The following is a 9,573-nucleotide window of genomic DNA, read 5'->3' as shown; positions in this document are numbered from 1 at the left end:
TTGATTTATTTAGAACAAGAAAAAGCTGTTGAATAGGTACAATTGGCTGTTCCTCTCTTTTTCCTGTAGTATATCTTTACTACTTTTGAACTTTTTTGTCTGCCAAGGGAGTAGGTATCACTAGCAGACAAGAGATAACAGGCATGAAAGATAAAGAGAAAAGGATGCAAAAGGTTTAAATGGAATGAACCCTAGTCATCAGGTTAATCTCACTTCTCTCCTTTGCCCCCACTCACCCTGCCTCCACCCACCACCTCCAACTTAAAAAAAAAAAACCAGTTGTTGGATTTCAGACCTTGGATGTCTCCCAGGCCTGCCTAATGCAATGACCAGCACGCCATCTGGTGGCTTCTGGTAGAAGTGCATAGGCCGTGTTCTTTTCTGAGCTCACAGAAGCCAAGTTGTAGAGTTTCCACTGGGGGTCATAAATGGATGCTCCACAGTTCAAATCTGACATACAGATATACTGCCTATAAATGTACAGATGTATGGATCACAATGCTTTTACAGGTTTTGAATATGTTGTCAACATTTAAAAATTCAGATGTTTTACATACAAAGTCCAATCTCTGGCTTCTTTTGAGAACTGGACCTGAGGATGCCTAGGGCTGAGGCCTGTGCTCTCCGGTTACCTATCTGGCCTCTACTGTGGCCACTTTGGTTTGTGTTAGTTTGTCCTACACAGGATCCCTGTAGGGTGTTGAATAGTGCCTCCCAAATATACATGTCTACCTGGAACCTCAGAATGTGATCTTATTTGAAAAATAGGATGTAATGAGTTAAGGATCTTGAGATCATCCTAAATCAGCAACTGATGTCTTTCTAAGAAGAGGACACAGAGACACAGAGACCATCACGTGAAAACAGACATTGGAATGATGTGTCTACAAGCCCAGGAGCGCCAAGAATCACTGACAACCACCAGATGCTAGGAGAGAGGCAAGGAACGGATTCTCCCTCACAGCCCCCACTGACACATTCCTTTTGGATGCTTGGCCTCCATAACTGCGGGAGAATAAATTTCTGTTGCTTAAAGCTACCCAGTTTGTGGTAATTTGTTACAGCAGCCCTAGGAAACTAATATACAGTCCCCAAGAGGTCCTCACCTTTTTCCAACATCCCCCAAACCGGTCTCTGCTCTAAAGCCTGCAGGGACGGGGAGCTTACTACCTCCCAGCTGCGTGATGGACTAACTGTTGGAAAGTCTTTCTGCTAAACCAATACATAATACAAACAACATAAAATCAGGTTAGAGTCTATAAAGAGTGAGGGAAACCAAGTTCTAAAAAGAAATAAATCCCCACTGGTTGTGGGCTCAGGGGTTTCATGGAGGAGGCAGAATTGAATTGGGCCTTAAAGGATAGGTAGGATCAAAACAAGCAGGAACAGGCGTGGTGATGGCCATGTTCCGGGTGATAGAGCAGTGGATGGCCCCGAAGGAGGAAAGTGTGCGCCATATACATTCATTCATTCATCCCTTCTAGGAATCTATCTATTCTCTGAGCAGTGAGTAGTGAGCTTAGTTGGAAGGGAGGTGTGTGTCTGGGTGGGGTCAGTAGGTTGTAATTAATAGTAAAGCATCTAAATCTTTAAGAGCTCTGGTCTCTCAAGCAAACTAAGTAAAATATGTGACATTTATCCACAGCCCTGGGTTTTTTTCTTCAGGCTAAACTACTCTCCTCACCGCTTGTATAGAGGGCTGTTGGTTTGTATCTTTCTAGGAAGCTTCCGGGTGTCCCTTCCCCTGGTCACAGCCCATGTTCTGGCCACGAGGGTGGTTACATGACCCGGGCTGGCCACTTGCAGCACCCTACCCACCTGGCAGCAGCAATGGGTCCGGTCGGATTCCTTCCCTGTGACTGATGTGTAGACTCTGGGAGCAAGTTCTCTGCCACAGGGAGAACGCCCATCAGGAGTCAGAAAGAATGAGGCCAACAGGTGAAAAGAAGCAAAGTAAAGCGTTGATGAGAGATGGGCAGCACCGGGGTGAGCCCTGGGGCACTGACCTCACAGTTGCTATCCCAGAGGCCCTGGTTCCTAGACTTTTTCCTTCACTGCCTCAATATCCTCCCCCTTCATGAGGGCCAGTAAATTGTTTCTCTGCCTAGACTAGGCTGAGTTGGGTTTCCGTTGCTAGCACAAAAGGGTCCTGGCTGATATGGTCCTGTTTCCACACTCTCCCACCCCCACTGGCCAAGCAGCCAATGAGAGCAAAGGAGGGTGGTCCCCATCCAGGCCAGCTGCCCTCCCTCCAGTTGAGAGAGATCACTTTCTGGTGAGCATGTGAGAACTTGGTGCTGTTAGGGTGACAGTGAAAAAGCACAGGGGTATGACTCCAAGTAAAATCCAAGTAAAATGCAAATGAGGTAATGAATGAAAGCCTCTCTGATATTTCCAGCCCAAAGGACACCCATTTTCATCCTTGGAGAGTCATTCCTTTGGGCTAGGGCTCGTTTTGAAATGTAAGCTGGGAGAGTAGTTCAGAAGGCAGTACGTAGGCCAATTTGCCAAAAAATTTATACACCAAATTCACTAAATTTAAACAATTATAAAAACTTGTTTCTTATAACTAAATATAAAATTTTCAGCACTTCATATAAAATGTTGACATTTTGGTTTCCAACATGAAATTATTGGAATCCTTTAGCTTGGCTGCAAATTGCAGAATGTTTCCACAGGAAAGAGTAAAATTGTTTACGCACCTGAAGAGAAGTGAATCTCCATTGATGACAAGCGACACCGGGAGTGACAAAGGCCTGTGTCAGGCTGAACTGGGACAAGATAATTCATGTAGTCACTCATTTGTTTAACATATACATCCTGGTTACCTGCCCTGTGCCAGGCCCAGGACTCAAGGATCACATGTGACAAGACATAATCCATGCCCTCAAGGAATTCCAGCATGGGAAAACCCAGGGAATCAAGGAGATGCAGCCCAGTGGTCTTAGGACAGAATATAGACCTAGGCTGATGAGGAACAGAAGCAGAAGCAGCTTGGTCCTATCTGCCTGAGGAAGTGGGAAGGAGAAATGATGTTTGAGCCGGGTTTTGAAGGACGTACAGGAGTTCACCAGGTAAATAAGGAGAATGGAGAAAATTTTCAGGCAGGAAATACAGACTAAACTAAGGTTCTGAGGCACAGGAAGTGGAGAGGAAGAAGAGGAGGAGGAACAAAAGGAGTGTTGGGGCCAAATCACCAGGCTTCTAAAAATCCAGTCAAAAGGAATTTGACTTTCACCTGTGGGTAATAGAGAGCCACTGAGGGTATTAAGTAGAGGAAGCAAATCACTCTGTCTCCATGGCTGTTGTGACCAAGATGGACCAAGAGTGCTAGAAAGGAGGGGGCTGGAAGACCAGGTTGGAGGCTGCTGTAGTTGTCCGAGTAATAGATGAAGGGGGCTAAGTTAGAATTCATTCATTCAACAGATATTGATTGATCACCACCCAACTAGAGACAGGCACTAGCTTAGGTGATCCCTGCTGGGGCCTGAGCAGTGGGTAAAAGCTGGGTGATTGAAGGGGAGGCAGAGGAAGAGCATTCCAGCCGGAGGGAACAGAATGTGGGGGCCCTAGTGTGGGAAAGATTGGGGTTCTTTTCAGACAGGGAAGGAAGAACCATGTGGCTAGAGCCTCATGACTGGCAGGCTGGGAGAGGCTAAAACTGAGGCTGCAGTGGAGCTAGGGCCAGTCTTGCAGGGCGTTGCTCATCCACATTTATCTCTGCCCTTCAAGGTCCAGTGTAAATGCCACCTCCACCAGGAAGCTTCCCCTGATCACTGATTCATCTTCCCCGCTCTCAGCCCTCTACTACTTTTACCAGGATGACAGCTGCAGCCGTTTCTGGCCCAGAGTGGATGACCCATAAATGTTTTTTGAATAAATGACTGTTTGAAAGAGGGAAACAAGAGGGAGGTAGTGAGGGGTAGCAGGTGGACACAGAAAAGTGGGAAAGCTGGTGGCCTGAGGGGAGCAGTATCAGCCTGGGTGATAGTCTGGATGGTGTTTTGCAGACCTCAGGTCATGACAATTTAGTGAGCACACAATAAGCATATTTTAAAAAACTAAATAGAGTTAAAATATTAGAATCCAGAGTGTGTGGGAAAGATTGGTATCGTTTCATGAAGCCTTGTTCTGGTTACACACACACATTCCACCGTAAAACCTACTTGTTTCTGTGGTCTCGGCAAAAGAGTTTGAGACCTTCAGAATTTGGATATAGATTTGGCTTTTGTATCAGAGACTAAAAATAACGATTTAAACAAACTAAACACCTACGTTTCTCTCCACTGGCCGGAACCGTGACTCCGGGGTGAGTGGGGCCCAGGCTCCTTCCCCTGGTTGCATCACCTCAAGATGGAGCCATCGTGTCCATACTCCCCCCAGTGGGAAGGGGGAGAAGGAGTTGGGGGGCATGGCTGCTTCTCCTGAAGGCCACCACCAGGAAGTGGTGTCTGTCACTTCTGCTTTCATCCCAACTTTCCAGCAGGGAGTCACCTGACCATGTGGAGCGGCAAGGGAGGCTGGGAGATGTGGCCTTGGTCTGGGCAGCCAGGGGCCCAGCTAGAAATGGGGGGATTCTGTTACTCCAGAAGGGGAGAGTGAACGTGGGGTCATCCTGCAGCCTCTGCCCCGGCCTGTGTTGGAGGAGCTGCTAGGGATCCCATGGGCTTTGGGATCTGTTGCCTGAGCACACAGACCCTGCAGGCTGCATGCCAGGCCCTCCTTCCATCCTACTCCATACCCTGTGTCATCTCTCTGGACACCAATAGCCCTCAGAGCTCCCCACGCTCTTCGGACTCTGGGAGGAGTGAAGGAAATGTCCCAGGTGGGTCCTCCTATGGCACAGGGCCTGGTGCAGAGCAAGCCCCTCTGTAAAGGAAGCCATCTGCATCCATGTTTCCCTCCATCAGATTTCCTCCTCACTTAGCCCAGTTAACTGTCACAGTCCCCAGGAGCCCCCAGCACCCAACAATCTACAGACACCCTTCATCACTCACTCAGCCTTGTGCCCTTTGCCTCAGACTCATCATCTGTAATGGGGGACTCGTGAGAGGACTTGGCACAGGTAGTTGTGTGATGATGTCCTCATGCATAAGATGATGAGGGCTGTTGTAAGGCTCAGATGAAATCATGCACGTGAAGGCTCTGGCTTGGCCGGGCCTGAGGTCAACGTCTGCCCAGGCCACGTGCTATGAAACTGTGTCAGCGACGTGACCTCCTCCGCCTCCTCATCGTCTCATGGCGGTGGGGACAGTGCTTGCCTCTCCCCTCCTGTTCACCCAACTCTAGGAAGCACCCTGCTCCAGAGCGTGGCCCCAGCTTCACGCACCCCCAGACGTCACCAACAGAAGCACTCAGTCCTTTGGGCCTTCAGAACGGTGGCTGCCGTGCTCACAGCCCTTCTCCAGCGTTCTTTTTAAAGCACAGTTAATTTTGCTTTGCAAATGTGTGAGCCCTTGGGGTTAATTAGAGGAAGTGTGGCATGTGAGAGGGAGAGCAAGAAAATTCTGAGCCTGTCAGGATTCCTGCCTTTGCACTCCGGCACAGCATCACGAACCTGGGCAGTCTAGCCCAACCCCTTCTTCCCACAGCTGGAGAAACTGAGGCTCGTGGAGAGGTGCTGACCCAAGTTTGGAGCCAGGACCAGGCGAATCCCAGGTGTGCTCACTTTTTCCGTGCTCTTCCCCGGCACTCACGCTCCCGTCCGTGTTCGCCCATGACTTGTTTATGAAGACGCGGGTTCTCTGTGGTATTTACTGTCTCACTGTGGGACTCACACAGCAGTGGCAGCAGAACGTGGAGGCTGACACTGGAGTCGGCCAGGCTGGGGTGACATCGAGGCCACAGAAGGAAACAGGGTCACCCCCCCAGGGGCGTAGTTGTTTCCTGTATGTATGGGGTAACAATACCTGTCTCTTGGCGTTGTTGGGAAGATTAAACAACATAATGTAAAAAGCAAGTAGGATCCTGATGGGAATACAGAAACATCTGTGGTTTCCTCCTTTCCCTCCCTCACCTATGTTGTTCAAAAATAAATTTAAAAAAATGTTTTTAAGTTAGGGGGGTTTTGTTGCTGTTCTGTTTGTTGCTTATTTGTTCTTGGTCAACCCACCCCCCAGAAGGTGTGAGACCAGCCAAAGGCACGTGGCCCACAGGGCAGGTGTGGGGAGGCTGGTTCTGAATGGGGTTTATGTGTGGGGTTTTTTTCTTTCTAGATTTGTTCTCAGGTCCTGGCTATTCACCTGAGAGCAGTAAATATATAGTTCTTGTTTCCAGGAGGCTAAATCCTGAAGAGAAAAAGGCGCCAGAACAAGCTGGCACCCACAGTGCAGGCAGCTCATTTATTGCCATCAGCACTTGGGCCTGTCCTGGGCGATGCTCTTTGTCGATGGCCCTAGAAACCCAGGTTGCCAGGATATGGTGACAATGGATGAATTGTTCCAGAAGCCTGGGCCCTGACTGGCCTCTACCTTCCCATCGCCTGAACACATGTTGATCATGAAATACAAACGCCAACATTTCCCTGCACACTGAGGATACTCACACAGAGGCTTCCCAAGGGGTGCAGGCTGCAGGCTCCTCAGTGATCCAGTACCCAGGCCTGACTTGGTGACTGAGATGTTAGATGTTAGATGAAACAATAAAATGGAAGCCCTCCTGCCAGGGAACTGCTGGACCTCCTGGCTCCTGCCCTTAAACTGGCCTGCAGGCCTCCTCCTGCCCCCACCCAGAGATGAGGGCCCAGTCCTAGCTCCTCACAGGCTCATTCCTGCCCTGGCCTCTTGCACATCCTGCCCTCATCTAAGGGACACGCCCTGCTTCTGTCTGCTTAACCTGGATGCACACATCTAGCTGCACATCAGCAGCACCTAGTGATGGCCCCAACCCAGAACAACAAAATCAGAATCTCTGCAGGTGGGGCCTGGGGCATGGACTTCCCCAGAGGACTCTGATGTGCAGCCAGAGTTGACCCACTAGGTAATTCCTACCCATGCAGGGGGCCTAGCTGAAGTCCCATTCCTCCAGAAAGCTGTCCTGACTTACCCCTGTACAGCTGACCATTCTCCTCTGGACCATGCAAGGAGCAGTCACTGGGCACTGATGGCAGCCTGCTTTGTATGGGATGGTAATTAGGAAGCAGAATCCAGGCTTTGCTCCATGCTAGCTGCATATCCTTGGTCAAGTTACCAAACTTCTCTGAGACTCAGTTTCCTCATCTGAAAAATGGGCATTAATAATAGTGCCTACCTCATAGGCTGGTATAAGATGCTTCCACTGACAAATCCAACCTCAAGGACCCCACACCTCTTCATGTCTTTATTTCCAAAACCACAGGTTCCCACAAGCCCAGAGTGAACCAGTTTCCAGGGATCTCCACCTGCAACTCCAGCCTACTTTCTCCTGCATCCTGCATGCTGGGAGTAGCTCCTAGGCAAGTCACATCCATCCTCACACTTCCTTCCGGGAAGACTCCTGAGCCTCCAAGTCTGACCTTGCTGGTGACAGTGAGAAACATTAGATGGCAGAACAACAGCTGGCACAGCCTCCCACCACCCCGGAGGTAGCTCCCCTCCCTTAGGATCCATTCTTGCCAGACAGGCAGAGTCTGCCCTGGCTATGGGCTGGCATAGACATTTATGCAGGGTTTCCACTGTTGAGAAAGTGCTGTACGTGATCCTTGTGAGATGACTTCCTCTCCTCATCTGCAGATGACTTGACCAAGATGACGGTTAGCAAGTTCTAAGGCTAGAGTTGAGAGTATCAAGAAATTGGAAACAATAGAAATATCCAAAAACAGGGAAATGGTTAAATTCATTACAGTATATCCATATTGTGGAATACTATGCAACTATTAAAGTAATGTTGGGGTGAGGGAGAGGGACAAATTAGGAGTTTGGGATTAAAATATATACACTACTATATATAAAATAGATAACTAACACAGACCAACAGTATAGTACAGGCAACTACACTCAATATCTTGTAATAACTTATAATGGAAAAGAAGCTATATACATAACTAAACCACTTTGCTATATACCTGAAACTAACACAACATTGTAAATCAACTGTATTTCAATAAAAAATTTTTCAAAAGTCATGTATTAATTTTAATGACATAGGTAAAGGTTCATAATAGGGCTGAATAAAAAAAGCAGGACACATAGTTTGATCTGTTTTGTGATACAGATGTATTTATTGGCCTATCTACAAATATATATTGCATATATATTTGCAATAAGACCCAAAATATTTCTAAGTTGCTTCCGGTCCTCCCCTCCGTAAATCAGGCCCCTACTCGCAGCCCCACCCTCTCGGATGTCTCACTTATGAAGGTGAATAAGACATGCATGCTGACCACGAGCCTGAACGCTGGGACCTTGTTTTGTGAAAAATGACACCAAGGGGGAGAACAATCAGAGTGTCGCCAGTAGGTGGTGTTTATAAAGTTTTTATTTTTCGTTTTCTTAAAAATAACATTTGATTTCCTTTATGCATGTGTGGAGTGTACTTGTTTCCTTAGGCTGAGTTAATAGGCAGATAAAGACAACACTAGGTGGGATCCCCAAGTGGAGGCAGGGTGGGGGGATTGTGGGGGGAGGAGGAGCACAGGGGAGAGGAAGAGGGTGGGGTGACCTACGGGACGCTTGAGTGCCCATCAATGCACAGACACAGTCTAACACTTTGTTTTTCGATTTTTTTTTAAAGACATCTAAAATTACTGAGAGATACGATTTCAGCACTTAAATATACAGACGGAAATCCAAGCACTTGAACACAACTCTTAACTCTAAGCTCAGTTATTGCACATGACACAGTTTAAGTAGGCTTCAGGCTATAAAGCAATTTGCTCTGCTTGGGACTTCCTTGGATGTCTCGAGTCGCATTTTGCACCCCCAGGGTCTCTTCCCTTTGACCCCTGCCAGCCCACAGCCTCACGATGATGCCAGGGGTCGGTGGATTAGCCAATCATTCTCCCCAAGGGCTGAGGGTGAGGCTTTGGTGAAATGGAGGGTTCCCATGTTGATCCCAATGGACCACCACCCACTCAGGTGAAGCTGAAAGCAGATGGAGCTCAAGAAAGGTGAGTGGGTGGCCTGCCCATTAAGACCAGGCTGATGTGAGGACGGAAGTGTGACCACTGGCCACATGTGGCCACAGCCCCAGGGGGAAAATGGGGGGCAGTCACACCCCCTCACATTCTCATCAGCTTCGCCTCCCTCCTCCTTCTTCCTGAGCTCCCACACCTCCTTCTCCATCACCCTGAACCCCCTCTGAGTGGTTTCTCAAGGCACATTTGTTCGCTGCAACTCCAACCTGCCCCATCTTAGACATGCCCATGTCTCCTAAGTGCCAGAGGGTAAGGAGGCCTGAGGTGGCCAAGGGCAGCTCCAGGGCCAGGCAAGAAACGTCTTTGAAAATTTGGTTGAGCTCTTTTCAACACAGACTGAATTCCACTGCCTGCCTAAGCCAGGGGATAGGACAGAGAGAGGACACTGAGAAGAGGGACATGGGAGGCACCAGGTGGCAGACAGCATGGTCAAGGGCACATATCTGAGTAGCTGAGGAAGG

This window comes from Hippopotamus amphibius, chromosome 5 (genome assembly GCF_030028045.1).
Source record: "Hippopotamus amphibius kiboko isolate mHipAmp2 chromosome 5, mHipAmp2.hap2, whole genome shotgun sequence".
Lineage (NCBI taxonomy): Eukaryota > Metazoa > Chordata > Mammalia > Artiodactyla > Hippopotamidae > Hippopotamus > Hippopotamus amphibius.
This window is presented reverse-complemented; position numbering follows the sequence as displayed.